Source organism: Lactuca virosa, chromosome 4 (genome assembly GCF_052849685.1).
Source record: "Lactuca virosa cultivar CGN04683 chromosome 4, Lactuca_virosa_CGN04683_v6, whole genome shotgun sequence".
Classification (NCBI taxonomy): Eukaryota; Viridiplantae; Streptophyta; class Magnoliopsida; order Asterales; family Asteraceae; genus Lactuca; species Lactuca virosa.
In genome coordinates, this window is record NC_136429.1 from 113,732,103 (window position 1) to 113,742,897 (window position 10,795).

A 10,795-nucleotide genomic window follows, 5' to 3' on the forward strand; every position below is an offset into this window, starting at 1 on the left:
TAAAGCCCTTGCTGATCAATTCGTTAAGTTGACAGGACAGTTCTTGCATCTCTGCAGGTGCTAGACGATAGGGCGATTTGGCTACTGGGGTAGCCCCTGGAACTAAGTCGATTCTGAACTCGACTTGACGGTGCGGAGGTAATCCTGGGAGTTCGTCTGGAAAGATGTCGGGAAAATCACGTACTACTGGAATTTTCTTCATGTCCTCCCTTTCTTGGCTCACATCAACAACATGAGCAAGGAATGCGTGACATTTCTTTCGTAAGAATTTTTGGGCTTGAATGCTCGAGATGAGGCGAAGGTTAGTGTCGGGTTTGTCGCCGTAGATTACTAGAGTTTCGCTAGACGGCAGATTAAGGCGAACAGCCTTTTCATAACACATGATGTCGGCACGATGAAGACTCAACCAATCCATGCCGATAATGACGTCGAAACTTTTAATTAAGACCGGCATGAGGTCGATTGAAAATGAATGGCTATCTAGATTTAGAGTACAACCTATGTATATGCAGTTAGTACTCTCTGTCTTTCCGTTAGCCATTTCTATAGTGAACGGTTCATTAAGTGTTCGTGATTGTTGCTTAAGTAAATGAGCAAATTTTTGGTTCACGAAACTCCTCTCCGCTCCACTATCAAATAGAATGCATGCATAAGAGTTATCAAGGAGAAACGTACAAGTGACCACTGTGGGGTCGGCAACCGCTTCCTCGTGGCCTATAGCCAAAACTCTTCCCACTCCGCCGGCGTTCCCTGCCTTCGGGCAGTTCCTCTTGTAATGGCCCACCTCACTACAACTGTAGCAAGCTTGGCCCACGCCAGCGCCGGGGACTTGGTTAATTGGCCTCGCCGGGGCATTGCAGAAACGGGCAATGTGCCCCTTCCTGTTGCAGTTAGAGCACTGCATTTCCCGGCAGGCTCCTGTCTGGTGAAAGTTGCATTTGTTGCACTTGGGCAAACTTCCAGCGTACTGCTTTACCGGAGCAGCAGCGGCAGGTGCTATCGCAGCATGTACTGCCACGATCTGCTTCTTTTTGGCAGCCTTCTTCTTCTTCTTGACATCCCATAACTTCCGCTTGGAATCAGCGGTTTTGGAGGGTTCTGAGATGGCTAGGGTTGTTGTTGCTGCTGGGGTACGAACCCCATGGTCAATGAGTCGTTGTGCCAACCGCTTGGCACTGTCGAATGTAGTGGGGTTTGAGGCTAGAACATTCCCCTGAAATGGAGGCACCAGCCCCCACATGTACCTCTTTATTTTCTTTCCCTCTGTGTGAACCATGTTGGGGCAGAGGGCCACCAGCTCGCTGAACCTGGCAGTATAGGAAACTATTTCAGAGCCCTTCATGGTTAGGCTCCACAGTTCTTGCTCTAGTTTCTGGATTTCGCCCCTCGGGCAGTATTCTTCAATCATTAGCTCCCTCAGAGCTTCCCAGCCCATGGCATTTGCCACTACTAGATATAGTGACTTGACATGGCTATTCCACCATGTCAGGGCTTTTGCCTCGAAGGTGCATGCAACAAATTTGACTTTGCTTCCTTCCGGGCATGAGCAGATCTCGAAGATCGACTCTGTCTTTTCGAACCATTGCGAGAAGGCAGTGACTCCGCCAGTCCCTTTAAAGGACAGTGGCTTGCAGTTGGTGAAGTCCTTGTAGGAGCACTCTCTCAAGCGCACAGCAGCTTCACCGTGAGTAGAATGAACAGGAGTCCCCCTTCCGGTGGCACTTGAAGAATGATATTGAGCCATGGCTGTTGCCACAGCCGCAGCTACTGCAGCATTTAGAGCTGCCGTATCAATTTGAGGAGTAGGTGGTGTTGAAGTTATCGGAGGATTGCGTCTCGTTGATCGGCGCGAAGGCATCTTTTAACTAAAAGTTTACAAAGATGACGATACTGGTAAGAATAGAGAAATTTATGAGAGTGACTCATGGACTAACTCTACGTAGCCCAACAACACAATTGAATAGTATGATTGAGTGTAGATCTACTACTAATAGATGATAGCATTTGGATAAGAATTTCCATGAGATTAGGTATCTGTCAATAATACTGGAATTACAGATGTAACAAGTTCGGGAAAATGACCTAGAAGTAGGCCTTACATCAACCAAGGTGGGAAAATTTTGACGGAACTACGACCTAATCAAGACCTAACAGGTACAAGTTTTAACAAAGATAGGAAATTAGACTAGAGTTTTACATAACTAAGTTATATCCAAAAGAGAAGGTTGAGTAGGCTCTATCTACGACGAGAACCACTCGAATGAGTCCTTGACTTTGACAGACGGCGCTCCATGTCTCTCATGCGCCTTTCAGGCATTGCCTGACGAGCTCGAAGTTCCCTGACTTCAGCTTGGGTTTTAGTAAGTTCTCTCTGCAGGGCTGCATTCTGGTTCTGAGTTCTTTCTTGAGCAGACTCCAGCTGACGTATGCGGACTGTGTTAACGCCAGAGTTGGCGTCAATTTCCACAACTCGGTCGATGGCTGCTCGACCTTGCTTGGTGTTCCGAGCAATCCTACGCACCATGATAGGTAGGACTCGGTCAACTGAACCTCCCTCGTTTAGATTGTAGAAGCTTCGGTCTCCATTGTAGGGTATGGGTTGACCCTGCTCCTGACTCCATCTGTTGAAGTTTGTTGCCCACAGAGGTGTGAGTCCTTGAAATGCTGGACGAGGGTTCGGGTTCGGAGCTACTGGGGGTAGGTTGTTGACTTCAGGTTCGGAGTTAGAACCATCAGAAAAGCCTTCAGCGAGGTGATCATCCAAAGGGATTGTATAATCATCTTCTGGCTCTTCTTCAAGCCATCCTGCATTGCCTTCGTTTGGGAAGTATGGATCTCCGGGAAGATGGAATCCAGCCATGATATCTACGCGAGAAAAGGAGGTATAAGAAATAATTAAATAGACGTACTAATTAGATAATTATAAGATAATCTTTATCAATTACTTCAATACTTGTTTAGTGCATACTAGTTATATGTAATCAAAACAGGATAGACCTTCGAATAAGTGACCCTAACTAGAAACCTACAACCAAACAAGGAACAAGGAGTAAAGCAAAGATTACATATTTTAAGTCTATGACATCCCAGTTACATATAACCTTAGCGTATCCACTTAGCAACTATTGATCTGCTGATAAAGACCTTTTTAGTTTGCACATAAGTAAATTATAGTAATACAAAATACTCCTATAGTATTTTAAGTTTATGTTTTGTTCTAATGTTTTCATTGCAGTAGTGTTGGTAAGTTTTTAGACTTGTTGCAACCTCACAATCACTCTTAGACACATGCTAGTCACTCCTCGGAAAAATATAGTTGATCAGGCTATATCATTCCCAGGGTTGACTATATGTCTCTAAGTCTAATTGTGTTGCCCAACAATCGTAATACTTTTGTTTTGTCCTAGTGACACTGATTTTAGTATGAATGCAGGTATGTATACATAGTTAAATATTTTATTATTTAAAAGTATAAACTCTTGGTCAGAGTATTTTAATCCCGCTGGGTTTATAGTTTGTATATCTTTTATGGGTTGATATACTCGATTCACTATAAACAAAGCTCTGATACCAATCTGTCACACCCCAAAACCGGAACGGCGGAATCGTTCGGGGGTGGAGGACGTCATGTACAGTATCACAACAATGCATAGTAGTAAACAAGCAACAACATCATCCATTGCATTAATAATATAATTTCATACAAGTGTGTTCTGTGAAGTTTATAAGACACCAAAAATGTAAATCAAAAATAAGATATGAGTCTTGAACGAGCTCCATCTTCTCAAAACCTGGCATCGGTACCTGTCTACTGATGACCTGAGAATACAAGTTATTTTGAAAGAGTTGATTAGCTTTAAAGCTGGCGAGTTCATAAGTATTTTAGTGTCATTGTTTGTATGAAAGTGTTTGTATGTACTTGATGTATAAGTTTGTAAATGTTTGTAAATGTTTGTAAATGTTTGTATCTCCTAGATAATCCTATATTTTCTACTAAACGTAGCCTTCTACCAAGGCATCAAATGAAATGTATGTTTGTTTCTTGTAAAAGTGTGTATTTTCCCAAATATGACTATCATTAACCAAAAATATAGCTTTTACATTACTGTTCATTGTGTGAAGGTCACAAAGTGAATGCAATGGGGAAATAATAAAGTACTATAGTGTTGTATTAAGTAACTACTACTGTACTAATTACCTTAAACCAATTGTTATTTAAAGTAACATGTGATATGCCTGTACCATACTACCGACTAAAAACACGACGATGAAAGACGTCGGAAGAAATGACATTTGGCACCCGTAGACTTGCAAGTCCCACTGTAGCGAACTGCAAGGTGTAAGATAGTCAATCCAGTATAGATCTATACACAAATTCAACGCTCTCCTTATAGGAGACTCTGGATACAAAACGAGCCATGACAGGTGATGCCATGCCCCGTTACGTGGCTCACATAACTGTTGTAATGTTCTTGTATACGTATTGTGTGTACTAGCTGTATTGTATGTTCTCTCTCTGTTTAGTATGTATGTATGTTCTCTCTGTTTCTCATAATAGTATGTTCTCTTGCATAATGTATAGTATGTACTAGCTGTATTGTATGTTCTTTCTCTCTGTCTAGTATGTATGTATGTTCTCTCTGTATGTTATCGTTTGTTTCTCGTTATAGTATTCTCTATCTGTTTCTCGTTATAGTATGTGTTGACTCATGTATGAACTGACTCATTGTATGTTTCATTGTGCTAGTAATAGTATTAGTAACTTCCTAAACTATACCTATTATAGTTTACTAGTAATGTTGTTTGTATGTATGAGCATGTTTGTATACCTTTGCTACCTAAAGGTATTGAAATGAAAGAAGTAACTTTTATATCTATATACATATATATAATATATAACTAGGATTCAAACGACCTTCGGACAAATAACCGATACCCTAAGTCCACAACCAAACAAGGAACAGGAAGCAAGGTGAGCTATCAGTCCTAAGTCCTGTCAATCTTACTTATATAACTATATCTATATAGATATACGTTTGACAAAATATAAGTTTAAAAGAGTTTAATAAAAGTATTTAACATGAAAAAGAGTTTGTAAAACGATTTGAAGTAGTTTGTTTGATAATACAGTTTGAAAAGTAAGAAAATCCATTTGTTTGGTAGTCATTAATCACATGTGATTGATATAATAACTATAATAATTCAACTTGTATTCCCCCCGTAAAAGCATTTAAAATCATTTAAAAGGTTGATTAAGGGGTATGAACTCACCTGTAGTGAGTGGTTTGGAAGAACGGATGGTATAGGATGCTAAGTGTCAAGTGAAGACTTAAGCACACACACGGATCCTATTTAGCATATAATGACACATATATGAATACAATTAGTGTTTATTCAACTAATCAGGTAAAGAATAACACCTTAAGGACTAGGAAATCCTTAAATGGTAGTGTTATAATCACTTAGGATTGCATAAGAGGGTTGTAAAGCCACTTAAGGGAGTTTTCGGTCCAAGTGGTATGTTTCTTGGAGTTTTCGGTTCTTGTGGTTTTCGGTCCATATGGTTTTCGGTCCATATGGTTTTCGGTCCAAATGGTTTTCGGTCCAAATGGTTTTGACCGAAAACCCATGGTCTTTGATGCATAAGGTGATTTCCAAGGGCTTTCAACAATCAATTAAGTGTTCTAGACTCAATACTAGGTATTAGGAAAGGCTTAAAGTCATTTTGCACCCTTTATAAGGGTTTTCGGTCTAAGGAGATGCACTAGACCGAAAACACCTTTTGTTCTTGGATAAATGACGATTTCAAGGCCCTAAATCAAGAGTTTCAACTAGATAACAAGTATAGGGAAGTAATACTTATGATTTAGAGGCTAATAGAGTTGATTTTGGACCAAAACACTAGTGTGTGTTCTTGGTGTTCTTGGTGTTCTTGAAGATCAAACCCAAAAGATGAAGTTAATGGATGAAATCGAAGGGTGTTACTAGTTAAAGCTTTGTAACAACAAATCAAATGGAAAGAATTCTTACAATTTTGAAGATCAAAGTGAAGAACTCGATGATACTTGAGAGAGAATGGATGTTTCTAGCTTTGAAAATGAAAGAATGATCCAAATGATAATGAAATATATATGTAGGATGGGGTTTTCGGTCATCTTGACCGAAAACTCTAAGGTCTTGAACGAAAACTCCTTTTTGAGGAGGTTTTCAGTTTGTTTCCTGACTAGAACTTCAACCAATTCATCCTAATACTGATTCCTTTGATGTACTAAGTTTAGAATACTCTAATAGACTCCAAATAGGGCTAAAAGTTAACAAACAAGACTAACTCTGATAAATTTGAATGTTTATACAAGCTAGAAATTTCGGATTGTCACATAAACCTTATCTTGGGATAATGATTGAAAATGACAGATTTATATGGATAGGAACACATACACCAGTAAATCTAAGTGTCATAAGGTTTCTCTCCAATTCATGAAAATGATTGTGAGGAAACGCTTTCACTAAGTAGATTTTAAAGGATTAGAGATAGCAATTGTGATAGTTGCATTCTCAAATTCGTTTATGATTACGGCTTCCCTTTTCATAGTACAAATTGTGAGAAATGGCAAAAAATTTGAACATTCGGGACTTATTAGGTTAAGTTATGAAAAGTTCAAACACACACTTGTGTCATTTAATCTAAAAGGTGTATGGGCTTGAGAAGTCTGGTATAGACTTATCAAAGCACCGAGTATTACAAATCTGAACTTTGGTAAGAAAGTCGATAAGTATTGATTTCTAGAAGTCTAGTTGATTTATAGGTACATGTCAAAGCTAGTGGGAGCATAAGTGTTATGCTGGTAAAGATATAATTATCATGTTAGTGTGAGCATGATTATTATGGTAAGTGTTGCAAGTTAGCAATGTTAATTATAGAAAAACAAAAGTCTCAATTGCAAAGATGCAGGATTGGAAAAGTTGTTTTGCTATAATTAAGGGAGAGGAAATTATACTTTATTCCAATTCTAAAAGCTTAGATTGAGATTTTATTCAAATTTAGTCAAGTATATATATGAATGTTATGTTGGAATGGTTCAACATAAGGAAATTCTATATATGGAAATGCTAATTGTGTTGCCAAATTCGATTATGATTGCGACACCCCTCTTCATAGTTCGAATTGTGAGAACATGGCAAATAGAAACATTATAGAAAAAGATTGGTCAAGTATCATGTCTTTATATGAGACATTATGAATCGTATCCCATATGTTTCAGATATAGGATCGATTACATATACTATAATATAAATATGTTCAAAAATTTTCAAATTCCAAGGGCATTAAGAGAGAAAAGGGACTAGAACGAGATATGACTAAATAGGTTAAGCAATTGTCAAGGACAATCTGAGGCTTACCAAAGATTGGTTGCTTATGGACAGTTGGAAGTATAAGTTTTGGAAGGTCCATATTGACAGGTTCTGAGAAGAGGTAACTCTTGTTCAGAAGTGCTAGTCATATGGAATTATGGAAATGTTCCATAAGTGGAAGTTAATCGTAAAATCTGTGTATGATTAGAAAACTTAATGCAAGAAGGATGTTCAAAGGAATGTACTTTGAATATGAGACTTCGCTTCCATGGAATTGGTTCAATAACCAATGTCCAAAGGGAATACTTTGTAAAGTTATTGGCATAGTTTTGTGACTTTGCGCATTGACATTATGAAAGGATTATTGCATTTAAGTTTAGAATCAAACCGATTATAGTAAAAGGCAAGAATTTGGTATTCTTACACTTACTACGGGGATTTGGAATTGTGAAATGAGCATCATTGAAATGTTTTCAATTGATCCATTTCACAAAGAAAGGACCATAGATAAAAATATTGTGCATGCTTGGAGCATGGGATAATTATTGTTTTAATTCAAGTATAAAGTAGATAATTTGAAACATTGTACAATGAAAAATGAGTAATCAATATGGCGATTAAATAAAAGGTGTTTTATTTGCACTCAAAAGTTTTGGGGCCATATAGGATTAAGTATTATTCTTGTGTTTCACGTTGCATGTTTTGACTTCCCGAATAATAAGATTGTTCAAATTATCCACAGTCGATCATACTTTGGAAGTAGGTATGAAGCAAGACTGTCATGAGTTGGCTTGTAGATGTCTAAGATGTTAGACATAGCAAAAGTCTGCTACACCATTCATGAGTTCTTGTGAAATAAGATTTAAGCATTGGATCAACCCATACTTACCTGAATCACTTCATGGAATTTATCACGAGTGATTGTGAGATGATAATATCATATAATCTTCAAACCAAGGTATATGAGTTTTTGACTACGAATTGGTCGTGCATTGATGATACGAAAACGCATCAGTAACTTGATGTTATAAAATGTATCATTGTGCATGATTTTACGAGTAGTTAGTACAAGCATATAATGTCGAAGTTTATCTCTTCCTTTTATCCCAAGAGGATCAAAAGCCATATCTTGGGCCCCTCGATGATTTATTTTGACTTATGTGTCGGGTCCGGTCAGAACTAAATTGATGTGTTCAATTATGTTCTATGTCAAACTAATCGGAAATCGGGAAACAAACTGCAGGACAAAAAGTATGACTATGTTCTATGTATTTGTTCGTTGATATCTTGAAGAACAGAGGAATATATGATCACTTATCCAAGGACAATCACTGACTAGGTCAGAGTTTGACAACGACTTTTGAAAGCTTACGATTGCTAATCGGTTCTTGAAGTCGTACTTGCAGTTATAGTTATTAGACTTATCCAAGTGGGAGACTGTTGGATTTGGTGTCTAAGCCCATAACTATAACTGGTATGTACTTGAACCGATAGTAGCATGGTCCTTTTAGGTTGCCTTCACCAGTGCAATTTGATAGGATGAACTTTTGAGAATAAGGTCATTGGTGATTTATTAATATATTATAAGTATAATGTATTAATTGAGAAATCATATTATTTAATTAGTATTGGTCAAGAATTAATTTGGAATTAACTTAGTGATCAAAAGAGACTAATTAAATATAAGGGGTTGATTATGTAAATCAATCATTCTTGTAGTGTGGGCCAATGATCCATTAGGATGGGCTAAATAGTTCATGGATAGTCCATGGAGCTTTAACCCATGGAGCCTAAGGGATATGGAAGGTCATGGAGCTTTAGGGTTTCATGGATGAAACCCTAACCTTTGCAACACTATATAAAGACCCCCTTAGAGCCAAAATCGTTGACTAATTCATTCTTAGAGAGTGTGGAACGAAATTGTGTATGATAACTTATTCTCTCAAGCCTGCTCTTGCATATGGTGTTTGTGACACATTAGAGGCATCACACTTGAGGTGCTAAAGCTTTCAAGGGCCAAGAACTACAAGTCCTAAAAAGAGGTAAGTCATCTAACTAGTTGAATTGTTCAAATTGTCATATTATATGCTAGTTGTACGCTTAAAGCTTTGGAAACAATATTGCATGTATAATTAGAGAAAACATAGATCCAAATATTTTAGGGTTGTATGTGCACCATAGGATGTTGTAGTATCGAAAAACCCAACAGTAAGCTACTGGGCCAATTCTAGCGAGAATCTCGAATGGCCAATGTACCTTGGATTTAGCTTCCCACGCTTTCCGCAGCATATCATGCCCTTCCAGGGGTGAGACCTTCAACAGAACGCAATCACTAACCTGGATTTCCAAGGGTTTTCGTCTCTTGTCTGCATAGCTCTTTTGTTTATCTCTAGAGGCTTTCAGTCATTCTCAGATTTGAACGATATTTTCTGTGGTTTCTCGAATGATCTCTGGGCCAGTGAGAGTGATGTCAGGGACTTGTCCTTTAGCTAGCTGTGTGTCACCCACTTCAGCCCAGCACAGAGGGGACCTGTGTTAGATGTTTTTTATATGCATCTTTTAGCACAATTTCCTATGTATTTCATTATAAAAACCTAACTAATTCCTGATTATTCTTATGTATTTCGTGTTTCATGATTATTTTGAAGAATGCCCGTACTGCTCATGTTTGTTATGACTTTTCAGGGCTATTTGGAGCACATGGATGATTGTGCAAGTTCAGGATGCATTTGTGGATGCTTAGGAGCTTAATTGGAGTCTAGACCAAGGAAGGATGCCGAGAAATGATCAAGAACTGCTTGGAAGGAGGAGCGACGATCAAAAGAGCCAAAAGAAGTAACATGTGATCGCATCTTTTCTCCTTGCGATCGCAGGTATGTCTTTGCGATCGCAGGTTGGATCGCAGGTTGCCTTGAAGGTTTTGTCGAGCCAAAAAATTCATCAGATGAAAAAAAAAGAGAACCTGCGATCGCAGGTTGTGCCTTTGCGATCGCAGGTTGCTCAAATTGCCTGAAAATAGCAACGTACTTCATTAAAGAGTCCCGTGACACATATTTTGGTGATACATATGATCGCAGGTATACCCCTTTGCGATCGCAGGTACGTCGTTTTGACAGCTAGACGTATAAATATTGCCCCATACTCTTCCAGTAACCCTAATTGGCGATTCCTGGCGATTCAGAGGCGATTTGTAGAGGTTTTCAAGTGAAGAACGCAGATCTAAAGGAGACGATTCGGTTTCAATTCATAGTTTAGTAAGATTTATCGTTTAGATTCTATTTCCACTGTTTGTAATCAGTTTTACCCATGTCAGGCTAAAAACTCAGATTTCAGTTTCGCAAGACGTAACCTTTTCGTATGATTAATCATTAGGCACCATGTTTGACTATTATTACTGTTTAGTTTGATCAGTTCTGTGTTAATTTGAATGTTTGATTTTGAT